Consider the following 14,745-nt stretch of genomic DNA (forward strand, 5'->3'; position numbering starts at 1 on the left):
ATTGTTGCGAGTCGAAATAGGTTGAGGGCAACACTATCAATTCACTTCCGAGCCAAGGCATAGCTTAGTTGTCTGAGGCCTAGAGTGGACGAGGGCTGGTAGGCCAGTCCTGTGAGGATCAAAGAGGAGAGACATTAGAGGCTCCAGGTTGGTACCCGAGGCGGAGAATCCGACGGTCAAGTTAGTTCAAGTGCGGCACAAGGTGGACAAGGCCTGAGGTGTGAACACTCAAACGAGGCCACAAAGGAGACTAAGAGTTCTCAAGTTCTTTTTCTTGATTCTAAGTTCCAGTCCTTTACCGTGAGAGGGTTGCCCCCTATTTATACTTAAGGTTGCCTGGAGGTAGGTGGGCTCGAATGGTCCGAATGCGGTCCATACACAGGGGACATGGTCATATGAGGTCGCCAAGCATGGTCGTGCCATTGGTTCTAGAATCCATGCCAAGTTCTATTCCAGGCATGCCCTGATTGGACCCGCTCTGAGCATTGTTGTGTGACACGAGCAGGCCCGCTATTGGGCAAGGCCAGATGCACCTACATCAATAATTATTTATTGTATTTTTGTGAAATATATTTTCAATAATTATGTATAAATATATTTTTGTTTTGTTATTTAATAAAAAATTTTCAATAATTATTGGTGATTATACTATTTTTATTTATTAGAGATTAAACTATTAGTTTAGCTAAAACTAGGAGTGTTCACGGGTTGGTTCAATTCAGTTATAGGTTGTTTGACCCACCAAATTGACTAGTCAAGTTGGGGAGTTGGTCACCCGAAACCAACCAACCAACTTGGGTTATATTGGTTTGGGTCAATTTTCGGTTTGATTGGTTGGTTCAAAGGATTTAAACTTAAAAAATTAAATTTAAAAATTATAGTGATATTTATCAAAAAAATAAATTAAAAATTTTACAATTTACAGTTTAAAATATTTTAGACTAAGGAATATGAGAATTTCCCCACTTTTCCATATTAAAAATTATACCTATATATATAGTAGACGAGTCAGTTTGGTTTTTGTCAATTTACAAATGGCCAAACCGAAATTTACCCAACCTGGATAGGTTGGGAAATTGTTGAACCGAAACCCACCAGAAATACTAGAAAACTAACCAACTCAAGTCGAGTTGGATTGTGTTGGTCGGTTTCACCGGTTTAATGAACAACCTACCTGAAATTAATTATTGTTATTTTTGTATTGTAAAAAATATTAAAAGTAGTATGTAAAATATAAGCAATTATTAATTATTTAAAAGGTTAAAATATAAAACAATTGTCTATTCTTATGTGCTTTTATTGTTTAGCTTTCGCTTAACAAGGCCTGTGCATTGCACGAGTCCCTGCTAGGTGCAACTTGAGTGGGTTGGGTCAGGTTGAGGGTCAATCCAATCCTAAGTCTCAAACCTCAAGCTCAAGCTTGGTCTAATTCAAGGTTAAGCCTAAGTTTACCACTCCTTCCCACCTTGGTGTGGTAGGTTTTTTCGTTTGAATGATGGGTTTTGGGGCAAATTAGGTTTTGGGATTTTACAACCCATACGTTATGGGTAGGGTACTATATTAGGCTAAACCTAACACCCTAAACCTCATATTGTTAGAAAGCATATAAGCTTTATGTATTAGGTGTTGAATTTAATAATATTTTGAATTAGATGTAAAGGATAATTGATGATTTATGTGTTCTTTTACATCTTAATCAAATAATTGAAAATTTTGTTGTTTATTTATGTTATTTTACTTATTTATTGCTTTTATATAACAAGAAATAATAGGAAATTATATGCGGGTTTTAAACCCAACCCACCCCTACCCTTGAATACAGGGACAGTTTTGCATTTTCATGTGTGGGGAGGGTTTGGATTCACAAAATCTAACCCGCTAGGTGAGTAAAGTCTAGAATTTACAAAACCCACCTCTAACCCACTCTATTGCCATCCTTGCTCAGGCTAGGCTTGGGTATATTGAGCTTTGTAGCTTAATTCCAAGATAGAATAGGTTGATAAGATATATATATATATATCTTATCAGCCTATATATATATATATATATATATATATATATACATATATCTTAAATTGCATCAAATCAGACCCGAGGCCTCAACCTAAGCCCAATCTAAGTTTAGTTTAGGCCTAAGTTTTTTTTTTGGCTCTAGCCCATCTTAATGTTAAAAAACCCAAACCCAATTTGTGCAAAAGCTTTGATTAAATCAGGTCGGGTTTAAATTGGGTACACCCAACTTGCACCCCTAGCTCTATTGCTTGAAACTATTTTAACAAAACCCGTGCATCGCACGGCCCCTGTTAGTAGGCAACTATTTTACTTGGCTAAAGTGTCTCATTGTGATGTTTCCAAGGCCCTTATACTTGGATATGATTTCAAGCCCACAGGCCCGACCTTTTTACAGGTCAGGCTTTCTCAAAAATGCCCATCTTGAGCCCGACCCCAACTTGATAATGTATTATATAATAAAAACATATTTTATATAATAAAAAGGCATTTGTATATAATATTTTTTCTTTATTTTTTTCTCTTTCTTCAAGTAATAATGAGATATTTCATTAGTTTTTAGGTTTTGAGGTCTTTTAATATAAATAAAATAGTTTTTAATTGAATTAAAATGGGAATTTTCTTTTTTCCAAATTTCTAGCTAGGCTTCGGGCTAAGGCCTAGAATTTGGGCTTTATATGAGGGTCAAGCTTGGGCTCAAGACCTAGGCCCGATGGTCAGGCCTAAACATATTCTATTAATGTAGAGGCAAAGCCCAGCCCTAACCTGGCTCGGGCAGTGAACAAGTCTAATATAAATAGAGCTCGGATCTCATGCACTCGATTTGGTGTGTGTCGTGGTGCACTACCAATCAAATTGAAACATGTTATAGTTTGCATAGGCACTCTAATCACATGTGCGAAAAAATAAAATGGGAAGTTTGCAATGTTATTTCCAAAAATATAATTTTTTTGGAATTTAAAAAGGTAAATAACTATTTATCTTCGTCCCTAGCTCGCCCCAACTTAACAGCCAAGGAGTGGCTTCAATCTTCATCAACACCCCTATTCCTCTCCTACTATTTCATTTTTCAACAATAAAAAAACACATGTAGTACGAGTTTGAAATGAAGAATGCCACGAAGCTCAACTAAACTCTACAATGATATTAATGGTTCTATATTTAATGGGATTTTCCTGGTAATTAGATTTGTTGAAACTGTAGGCACAACTGCATGATAGATGCATGGCCCATGCAGGTGTGTGATGTGGCGTAGGGAGAAGAGCAGTAGATTTCCTCCATTTTCTCTTTATTTTCTTGTTAGTTTATTTCTGTTCTATTTCCTTGTAACCTGTGCGTAGGAATAGGTCAATAAAGCCAAGGTGTTGGCCTTAGGAAGTAGTCAATTTGGTTAAGTAGTTATTACTTAAGAATATGTCAAGTTGTTAGTGGTTAAGTAAGTAGTTATGTTCCTATGGCTTAGGGATAGGCTAACTACTAGAGAAGCTAATCCCTTAATCAGTGGCTATGTTAGTGGAAGGAAGTTGAGAATTTTCTTGTATTTAAATACCACCCATCCAACATGGGACGGCAGTTGGAAGTTAAATAAAATCTTATGGTTTTATTCTCACCCTAAGCAGAATAGTCTCTTCATTCTAGCTTTGAGTGGGACCTATCAATTGGTATCAGAGCTAGGCACCATGGCTACAAACAATGAGAGAATTGAGAGTTTAGAGGCTGGAGTTGGAGGACTCCAAGATAGCTTTAGTCGTATGGAGGCGGGAGTAGCTGATAAGTTCCATCGGTTGGAAGATGCCATCAACAAATTATCGGAAGCTCTACTCTCCAACCGTGCTGCATCGACTGCCAACAGCCTCGAATTTAAGGCAAACTCTCCTACCGGGCGTTCTTGCAACATGAGAGAAGAATCTCGAGACAACTCCGAAGTGGGACGACAATTGTTCTCTTCCAAACTAGCCAAATTGGAGTTACCTCGATTTGCGGGAGATGACCCCACCGAATGGTTCACAAGAGTAGATCAATTTTTTGAATACCAAGGCACTCTTGAATCTCACAAGGTGTCCTTGGCTTCTTTCCATTTGGAAGGCGAGGCTAATCAATGGTGGCAATGGTTGAGAAGATCCTATAAGGAAGAAGGCAAAGAGGTGACATGGGAAATTTTTCAAGAGGAACTTTGGGCAAGATTTGGTCCTACCGAATGTGAAGACTTTGACGAAGCATTGTCAAAGATTACACAGGTGGGCTCCTTACGTGATTATCAAAAAGAGTTCGAACGGTTGGGAAATTGGGTACAAGGGTGGACTCAAAAGGCATTGGTAGGCACCTTTATGGGAGGTCTTAAAATTGAAATAGCAGATGGGATTCAGATGTTTAAGCCAAAATCCTTGAAGGAAGCCATCAGTTTAGCTAGGATGTGAGATGAGCTGCTAAACCGTCAAGAGAAGGCTACATGTCCATTCAATAGGACCACTATCGACTATTCTCCAACGAAACTGAAGTCTGCTTCACCAATAAAATGACTCACTTAGATGGAGATGCAAAGGAGGCGTGTTCAAGGCCTTTGTTTTAATTGCGATGAGAAATTTGTACCGGGGCACAAATGCAAAGGGCCGCAGTTGTTGTTGCTTGAAGGAAATTAAGACGAAAGTGAGACAAATGACGAAGAGGGAGCTCACACCAACCTTCGACGAGCTATGGAACAGATACATCAAATTGGACCTTGAGGACAAGGTCCCTCTAAAAGACAGAGGCAATGATAGACGCATGGCCCATGCAGGTGTGTGACGTGGCATAGGGAGAAGAGCAGCAGATTTCTTCCATTTTCTCTTCATTTTCTTGTTAGTTTATTTCTGTTCTATTTCCTTGTAACCTGTACGTAGGAATAGGTCAATAAATCCAAGGTGTTGGCCTTAGGAATTAGTCAATTTGGTTAAGTAGTTATTACTTAAGAATATGTCAAGTTGCTAGTGGTTAAGTAGTTATGTTCCTATGGCTTAGGGATAGGCTAACTACTAGAGAAGCTAATCCCTTAATCAGTGGATATGTTAGTGGAAGGAAGTTGAGAATTTTTTTGTATTTAAACACCACCTATCCAACATGGAAGGGGAGTTGGAAGTTAAATAAAATCTTGTGGTTTTATTCTCACCCTGAGCAGAATAGTCTCTTCACTCGAGCTTTGACTGGGACCTATCATTGCATTTCAAGGAAAATGTGGAAGGCATTTGGATATTAAATATTAACAAAAGGGATTGAGTTGAGATTATTTGATCTATTCATTTACTCCACTACTATTATTCTTTTGGTTGGAATTGATGAAAATGTAGAGAATTTGACGTTCTAAGTGTTTTGCATGGAAAGATTTCAGTTCAAGAAAGTAGTAAAATAGAGCTGAATGATCATTAATCTAGAAGCTATTAGGGTGTTTGGTATATTCTGGCAGTTATTTGGGAGATTTTGTTTGAGAAATCCTATCATGCAAGCTGAAAATTCTTGTGAAATATGATTGCATCACGTATGAGAAGTAATTGGAAGGCATAGTGCCATAGCCGAAGCTCATACTGTTAATAGTAGTTGTAACCCAACAGAGGTGACCATTTAAAGAACAAAGAAGGTGATCTTTTGAGTTCTGATTTCTGTTATTCACACGAGAGAAAGAGAGGAATAGGGGTGTCGATGAAGTTGTCTCCACTCTCTAGTTGTCGAACCCCAAGAAGATGAATAGTTCTTCCCTTTTTTTATCTTTCTTTTCAGTTTAAAATGTTTTATAAATACATGACGGGGCAAACTTCCCGTTTAATTTTCTCGCACAGGTAATCAGGGTGCCCATGCGAACTAAAACGTGTTCAAATCTGAGTAGAATAGAAGTGCACCCAGACACACACCAAACCCAGTGCCGGAAATTCAGACTTATATAAATAGAAAACCCTTTAAATTAAAGCCCTTGTCAGACAAAAATAGGTAAAAAATGGGTAACATAAAGGCCTTTTGAATGGAAATTTCATCAAGGTATATAGTGGAGAGAGAAAATACCTAAATGCTTTAGGGGGTTCTTAGAGAGAGAGAAAAAGAGAGCTTTGGGGTGTATTCGTGTACAAGGCACTAAAGTTTGTCTGAGATTGCTTTAAATTTGTAATTGCTTTTTACTTGATAGATTTTTGCCCCTTCCTCTTCAGTGGACATAGGCAAAAAGCTGAAATACATTAATTCCCTATATGCTCTTGAGTTGGTTTTTTTCTATCTTTTGCTTTCTATTTATTTTTTTTAGGGATGCAACTTGGGTTGGCTCAATTAGACTTTTGTCAAAATTTGAATGGCCCAACCCAAAGGCCTGAGACCAAAGCAGTGTAAAATGCTGACTTGGGCCTACCTTAAGTTGTTTATTTGCCAGTTGTTTCAGATCTTGGGTTTGTCATTACATTTTTTTGACACGGTATTAAAAGTGAGGGTAAATTCAAGAGAATTTCCCGATAAGTGAGAATGAGTTTCAGAAAAAAAAAAAAAAAAAAAAAGCTAAAAACTATTTCCATTTTCTTAACTGGAATTATCCCCGTTTGGGATGATATGTCTTGCATTAAAATGGCATGAACAACTAGGGGGTTGTTCAGTAGTACTGCTCAATAAAATGTGGAGTGTTTTAATCTACTGAGCCCCATTGTGGAATGGAATGGTTGAAAGTTGAAAGTTAAAACCATACCACAGAAACAACAACACACTTTGTGAAGAGATAGAAAATGTACAATGGACCCATAAAACACCTTCACCAGCCCAGAAACAAAAAAACAAAAATCATGATTTTTGAATCACCATTGACCCGAACAGTCAAATCGTTTGGCCAAGGAACCATCCAGGCAACCAGTTTCATTTTACTCCAAATTAGGTCTTTGGCTAAAAACCATTGAATTAGTCAATGACCCATTGACCCATTCAACATTTTTTGGCCATTTTTTTAATTATTTTTTACATTTTTTGTCAAAATGGGCCGTCCATTTGAACCGAACAATTGAACCATCAACCCGAAAACTAGTGGCCAGAACAGTTCCATTTCTGGATTGTTTTTTAAAACCATGCCAAAGACCAAGAAAAAACTAGGGCCCAACTGACATAGCTAAACAGAACAAAGAAAGAAAAACATACAACCCAAAACACACAAAAACCAACTAAAAACTAAGCAGGCCCAACCCCTTCCACCAAAAAACCAACAAAATCCAGCACAAGTCCAACAATGGCCAAAATACAGCCTCTAATATTTATAAACCATAAAAGCAACAACCCATCACCCAGAATTTCTGCCTCTACTACTCCTTACATCCTTATTACCCTTTCTACACACAAATGCGCCTCACAGTCTCTCCACAACCCATCCCATCCATATTTTGGAACATCTCCCATGCTTTTCATGGGGAGATATTCCTAATGCATGGAAGGGATGAGTTGTGGGACATCCGTGGGGTGCATCATGTGGGCAGCCAATCTCGTCTCGAATAAAAGCCCACTAACTGCCTAGTCTTCTTCCAATCCAAAATGCTCCAAAAGTTAACTCAGGATCATCATCATCATCATCATCACAACCACTTGACACTTCACTTGAGGCTTCACTCTCAGAATCCATAGAAGCTTCTTCTTCAATCAAATCGTACCATGACTCATCCGAAGGACTTGGTGGAACACATTCTCTTTCCAACTCCCCTTCTCCCTTACGAAGGAAATTAAGAAGACCCAACACTTTACTCATCTAAACATCTGCATAAATATCACATCTCTTACAGTTTCATTGATCTAATTATCGAGCCAGAATAACTGATTATGAATAAATATGACCACCAAATGAATCCCATTATCCTGATTGTTGGGTCATATGTAAAATGAATCCATCAAGCTTAGATAATGCAACCCATCACTAGAGCAACAACAACTATTAGAAATCAAGGAAAGATAGAAAGAATACATTGATGAATGTTATAATTACATCATATTTATAGACTAAAACAGATATCAAACCTATTCAGAGTCAAACTCTTAGACTCTATTTACGACTCTATGTAGTCTATCTTAATCCAAACATAACAAATTCTATCTTTACTGAGAACTCCAAATGTAACTCTATTCAACATCACCCTTATCATAACAGCCCATACATCAAGCCTTGTCTTAATTCCCTAGCATGCCCCTCAAACACATGGGGATCAGAAATTTTCATGTGTTTGATCACAAGTGACAGTAATATGATGATAGCTGCGAGGTTGTGACATGTAGATGACGAAATGGCGATGTTGATGGTGTCCTATTGTTAAGATAATGACAAGCCTATTGGAACGATGATGCTGACATGATGACTAGTTGTAAGATGGCATGATTAGAACCTTGATGTTGTGTCTAGTTGTGAAGATGATGGTGTGGCAAGTAATGGATGATGGGCTATGATAATCCCATGACAAAATGGCAAGAATCTGTTGTTCAAGAAGAAAAGAGCCTTTATGGGCTTGTACTGGATAAAAATGGGCCAACATAGGTTAGATTGAAGTTAAGCCAAAACAGGCCACCAATAGACCTCATTAGGTCAACTAAGATGTCTCAATGGACTAGCATCTTCAGCCAATACGAAATGGGCCACAATGGGCCAATCTGAAAAAGGGCAAAAAACGGCCAATAAAGATTGCAATGGGTCAATGAAATGCCTTAGTGGGCTTAAGTAGACCTCTAAATTCTGTGACTGATGAAGATACTTTCTTTAAATTCTGGAGTTGCAATCGGAGTTGGAGCACTCATACATGAGATTGAGACGTGAATGCTCAACTAAGGGCTGCCCAGACTTCAACCGATGTAGTAAACACAATAACTTGTGCGGGATCACTAAAAATGATTTTGAGTTCTGATGGTGGTGATGCAGAAAACAACTAATCCTGGGTTTTAACGGTGTGATGAAGGAAACATCGACCTTCACTTTCAGCATTAAACTTTATAATAATGAATAGTGGATGATGGTGGTGGGCTGAAAGAAACACTACATGACCATTAACAAATCCATGAAACTACTGATGTGGATTCCTCGGCCAAAGATTGAACCCCCGGTTGGAATTCCAATCATCAAAGACCCGAGGATGGTGACACATATTTGAATAGTTATGAATCTTCTGATTACGATGAAACTCATCTTCTTTGTTCCCTCCCCTCTTATTCAATCCATTCCCCCTCTAATTATGACAAAACCCCATTAGAGAAGAATGATAATGATGTGGGTTATTGTGATGATTGAAGGGCCTCAACAAGTTAACCGGAGCTGGTGCAGAATACATTGACTTAGTGGACGACGGCAATGAAGTAATCTTTTGGTTAGATACATCAACTGAAATGGAAAGCTTGAAATTCACACTAGAAGAAGACTCTTTATCACTAGAGGAAACTATCGCACAAGTGATATCGGTAGAGACGAGCTCAGCATTGATACCCAAGAATGAGCTTTTGGGGAAGAGGAATGAGAGAGAGTGGGCCAAGACAAAGTATTCAAGACGAGTACAGTTTCAGAGTTGGAAGGAGTCTTAGACATCCGCTTCCAAGGACAATTGCTGGGGCAGGTCTATTGCTATGTCAAAATGGCAAGAACCTATTGTTCAAGAAGAAAAGAGCCTCCATAGGCTTGTACTGGAATAAAAATGGGCCAACACAGGCTACATTCAAGTTAGGCCAAAACTAGCCACCAATGGACATCATTGGGTAAACTAAGATGTCTCAAAGGACTGGCTTCTTCAACCAATACAAAATGGGCAACAATAGGCCAATCTGAAAAAGGGCCAACAACGGCCAATAAAGACCTCAATGGGTCAATGAAATGCCTCAGTGGACTTCTGTTTTCTTTTTTTCTTTTTATTGAAATAGACCTCTAAATTCTGAGACTGATGAAGACCCTTTCTAAATTCTAGAGTTGCAATTGGAGTTGGAGCATCTATACACGAGACTGAGACGTGAATGCTTAATTAAGGACTACCCAAACTTCGGCTGATGTAGTAAACCCAATAACTTGTGCGGGGTCACATAGGTTGCAACAAACGATCACTAAAAATGATTCTGGGTTCTAACGGTGGTGATGTAGTAAACAACTAATCCTAGGTTCTAATGGTGTGATGAAGGAAACATCCATCTTCACTTTCAGCATGCAACTTCATAACAATGAATAATAGACGATGGTGGTGGGAAGGAAGAAACCCTGTGGGACCATTAACAAATCAATGAAACAGCTGATGTGGGTTCCTTAGCCAAAGATTGAACCCCCGATTGGAATTCCAATCATCGAAACTCTAAGGCTAGTGATATGTACTTGAATAGTTCTGAATCTTCCGATTACGATGAAACCCATCTTCTTTTTTGTTCCCTCCCCTCTTATTCAATCCATTCCCCCTCTAATTATGATGAAACCTCATTAGAGAAGAATGATAATGATGTGGGTTATTGTGATGATTGAAGGGCCTCAACAAGTTAACCAGAGTTGGTGTAGAATACATTGACTTAGTGGACAACAGCGATGAAGTAACATTTTGGTTAGATACATCAACTGAAACGGAAACCTTGAAATTCACACTACAAGACTCTTTATCACTAGAGGAAACTGTCACAGAAGCGATATCGGTAGAGATTGGCTCAGCATTGATACCCAAGAATTCAGCCACCATCGAAATCGGACTCTTGCTAGGTATAATATCTTCCAAAGGTGATTCCGACAATTCACCCTTAAGATGAGCTTTCGTAGATGAAGAATGAGAGAGAGCGGGCCAAGATGAAGTGTTCAATATGAGTGCAATTTCAGAATTGAAAGGAGTCTTAGACATCTGCTTCCAAGGACAATTGTTGGGGCAGGTCTATTGCCATGTCAAAATGGCAAGAACCTATTGTTCAAGAAGAAAATAGCCTCTATGGGCTTGTACTAGAATAAAAATCGGCCAACACAGGCTACATTCAAGTTAGGCCAAAACAGGCCACCAATAGACCTCATTAGGTCAACTAAGATGTCTCAATGGACTACTGGCTTCTTCAACCAATATGAAATGGGCCACAATGGGCCAATTTGAAAAAGGGTCAACAACAGCCAATAAAGACCTCAATGGGTCAATGAAATGCCTTAGTGGGTTTCTGTTTCTTTTTGTTTTTTTTTTTTTGAAATAGACCTCTAAATTCTGAGACTGATGAAGATCCTTTCTTTAAATTCTGGAGTTGCAATCGGGGTTAAAACATTCATACACGAGACTAAGACGTGAATGCTTAACTAAGGGCTGCCCAGACTTCGGCCAATATAGTAAACCCAATAACTTGTGCGGGGTCAAATAGGTTGCAACAAACGATCACTAAAATTGATTCTAGGTTCTAACGGTGGTGATGTAGAAAACAACTAATCATGGGTTCTAATGGTGTGATGAAAGAAACATCCATCTTCATTTTCAGCATGCAACCTTATAACAATGAATAATGGATGGTGGTTGTGGGCTAGAAGAAACCCTACAGAACCATTAACAAATCCATGAAACGACTGATGTGGGTTCTTTGGCCAAAGATTGAACCCCCGATTGGAATTCCAATCATCGAAGCCCCGAGGCTGGTGATATGTATTTGAATAGTTCTGAATCTTCTGATTACGACGAAACCCATCTTCTTCTTTGTCCCTCCCCTCTTATTCAATACATTCCCCCTCTGATTATGAAAAAACCCCACTAAAGAAGAATGATAACGATGTGGGTTATTGTAATGATTGAAGGGCCTCAACAAGTTAACCAGAGCTGGTGTAGAATACATCGACTTAGTGGACGACAGCGATGAAGTAACCTTTTGGTTAGATTCATCAACTGAAATGGAGAGCTTGAAATTCACACTAGAAGAAGACTCTTTATCACTAGAGGAAACTGTCGCACAAGCAATACCGGTAGAGACGGGCTCCGCATTAATACCCAAGAATTCAGCCACCATCGAAGTCTGACTCTTGCCATGTATAATCTCTTCCAAAGAGATTCCGACAATTCACCCTTAGGATGAGCTTTTAGGGACAAATAATGAGAGAGAGTGGGCCAAGACGAAGTATTTAAGACGAGTGCAATTTCATACTCCTAATGTAACTCTATTAAACTTCACCCTAATCATAGTAACCCATACATCAAACCTTATCTTAATTCCCTAACATGCCCCCTCAAACATATGGGGACCATAAATCTTCATGTGCTTGATCACAAATGACTACAATATGATGATAGCTACGAGGATGTGACATGTAGTTGATGAAATGGTGATCTTGATGATGTCCTATTGTTGAGATGATGATAAGCCGATTGGAATGATGATGGTGATATGATGACCAGTTGTAAGATGGCATGATGAGAACCTGTAGTGATGTGTCCAGCTTTGAAGATGATGGTGTGGCATGTAATGGATGACCAGCTATGATAATCCCATGTCAAAATGGTGAGAACCTGTTGTTCAAGAAGAAAAGAGCCTCTGTGGGCTTGTATTGTAATAAAAATGGGCCAACACAGGGTAGATTGAATTTAGGCCAAAATAGGCCACCAATAGACCTCATTGCATCAACTAAGTCTCAATGGGCTAGCTTCTTCAACCAATACGAAATGGGCCACAATAGGCAAATCTAAAAAAGGGCCAACAACGGCCAAAAAAGACCTCAATTGGTCAATGAAATGCCTTAGTGGGCTTCTTTTTTTTTCTTTTGAAATAGATCTCTAAATTCTAAGACATGAAGATCCTTTCTTTAAATTCCGAAGTTGCAATCGGAGTTGGAGCACTCGTACACAAGATTAAGACATGAATGCTCAATTGAGGGTTACCCAAACTTCAATCGATGTTCTAAAGCCAATAACTTGTGAGGGGTTACATGGGTTGCCTCAAATGATCATTAGAAATGATTCTGGGTTCTGACGGTGGTTATGCAGAAAAGAATTGATTATGGGTTCTAATGGGTGATGCAGGAAACACTGATCTTCTCTTTCAGCATGCAACTTTATAACAATGAATAGTGGGCAAAGGTGGTGGGCTGGAAGAAACCCTACAGGACAATTAACAAATCCATGAAATGGGTAATGTGGGTTCCTCGGCGAGAGATTGAACCCTCGATTGGAATTCCAATCATCAAAGCCCTGAGGCTGGTGACACGTATTTAAATAGTTCTGAATCTTCTGATTATGACAAAACCCATCATCCTTTCTGTTCCCTCCCCTCTTATTCAATCCATTCCCCCTCTAATTATAGTGGAACTCCATTGGAGAAGAATGATAACGATGCTGGTTATTTTGATGATTGAAGGGCCTCAATGAGTTAACAAGAGCTAGTGTAGAATACATCAACTTAGTGGACGACGGTGATGAAGTAACCTTTTGGTTAGATACATCAACTAAAACGGAAAGCATGAAATTCACAATAGAATAAGACTCTTTATCACTAGAGGAAACCGTCGCACAAGTGATATCGGTAGAGACGGGCCCAACATTGATACCCAAGAATTCAACCACCATCAAAGCTGGACTCTTGCCAGGTATAATCTCTTTTGAAGACGATTCCAGCAATTCACCCTTAGAATGAGATTTCGAAGAAAAAGAATGAGACTATGAGAGGGAGCGGGCCAAGGCGGAAGTATTCAAGACGAGTGTAATTTCAGAGTTAGAAGGAGGCTTAGACTTCCGCTTCCAAGGACTATTGCTGGGGCAGGTCTGTTGGGATAGGGATTAATGGCAGAATCTAGGGTCTTTGAGAAGATCTCTGTCGGACCCGAAACGAGGTTCTCAGAGGGAAAAGGCAAAGACGACAAAGGGACTGGACTACTCATTATTATTTTGGATTCGAGCATGTTGAGAGTCTTGACACTAGATTCTCAGTTCTTTGTGTAAACAGTAAATGGAAAGAAAAGTTAAAAGATGGAGTAAACAAGTCTACGAGAATTGGCTATAAAAAGAAATATGAATGAAAATCTAAATTAAACAAGAGACAGTGGGGACCCAGCTGGTGGCTAGGATTCCGGGGCCACCCACCGGAAACACAGGAAGCACGATGAAAGGCCTCTAGGTTCAAACCTTTGGCTCTGATAACATATTAGAAATAAAGGAAAGTTAGAAAGAATACATTGATGAATGTGATAATTACATCATATTTTAGACTAAAACAGAGATCAAACCTATTTAAACTCGAAATCTTAAACTCTATCTAGGACTCTATGTAGTCTATCTTAATCCAAAGATAACAAATTCTATCTTACTAAGAACTCTTAATATAACTCGATTCAACATCACCCTTATCATAATTGCCCATACATCAAACCTCATCTAAATTCCCTAACATAACCCCTCAAACATATGGGGATCAAAAATCTTTGTGTTTGATCACAAATGACTGCAATATGATGATAGTTGCAAGGATGTGATAAATAGTTGAAGAAATGGCGAACTTGATGTGACAAGATGGCATGATGAGAAGATGTGATGATGAGTAGTTAGTATACTATATATATATGTTGTGTTCAAATATTTAAAATACAAATTGAAACTTACAATAGTTGAGGTTGGAGTATGTCATTTTCCAAACTCTAGATGCAGGATTATCCTAATCACCCAAGTGTTTGGAGGAGAGGAGAGGAGAGGGAGGGGATTGGAAGATCACATCATGTGAAATATATATTCGTCCTAGTTTTGGTTTCTAGACAGCAACATCCTTTGTAACGATACTGTGGTTGAAGCTTATGTTTGTTGTAAGGTCGAA

The 14,745-nt window shown here is 38.8% G+C and overlaps 1 pseudogene; it reads right to left on the reverse strand.

Moving 5' to 3' along the window:
- Positions 1-12,881: 12,881 nt before the first annotated feature.
- LOC148800724 (uncharacterized) lies at positions 12,882-13,819 on the reverse strand (annotated as a pseudogene).
- Between the last annotated feature and the right edge of the window lie 926 nt (positions 13,820-14,745).

This window comes from Nelumbo nucifera, chromosome 4 (genome assembly GCF_055504915.1).
Source record: "Nelumbo nucifera cultivar China Antique chromosome 4, China Antique-T2T, whole genome shotgun sequence".
Lineage (NCBI taxonomy): Eukaryota > Viridiplantae > Streptophyta > Magnoliopsida > Proteales > Nelumbonaceae > Nelumbo > Nelumbo nucifera.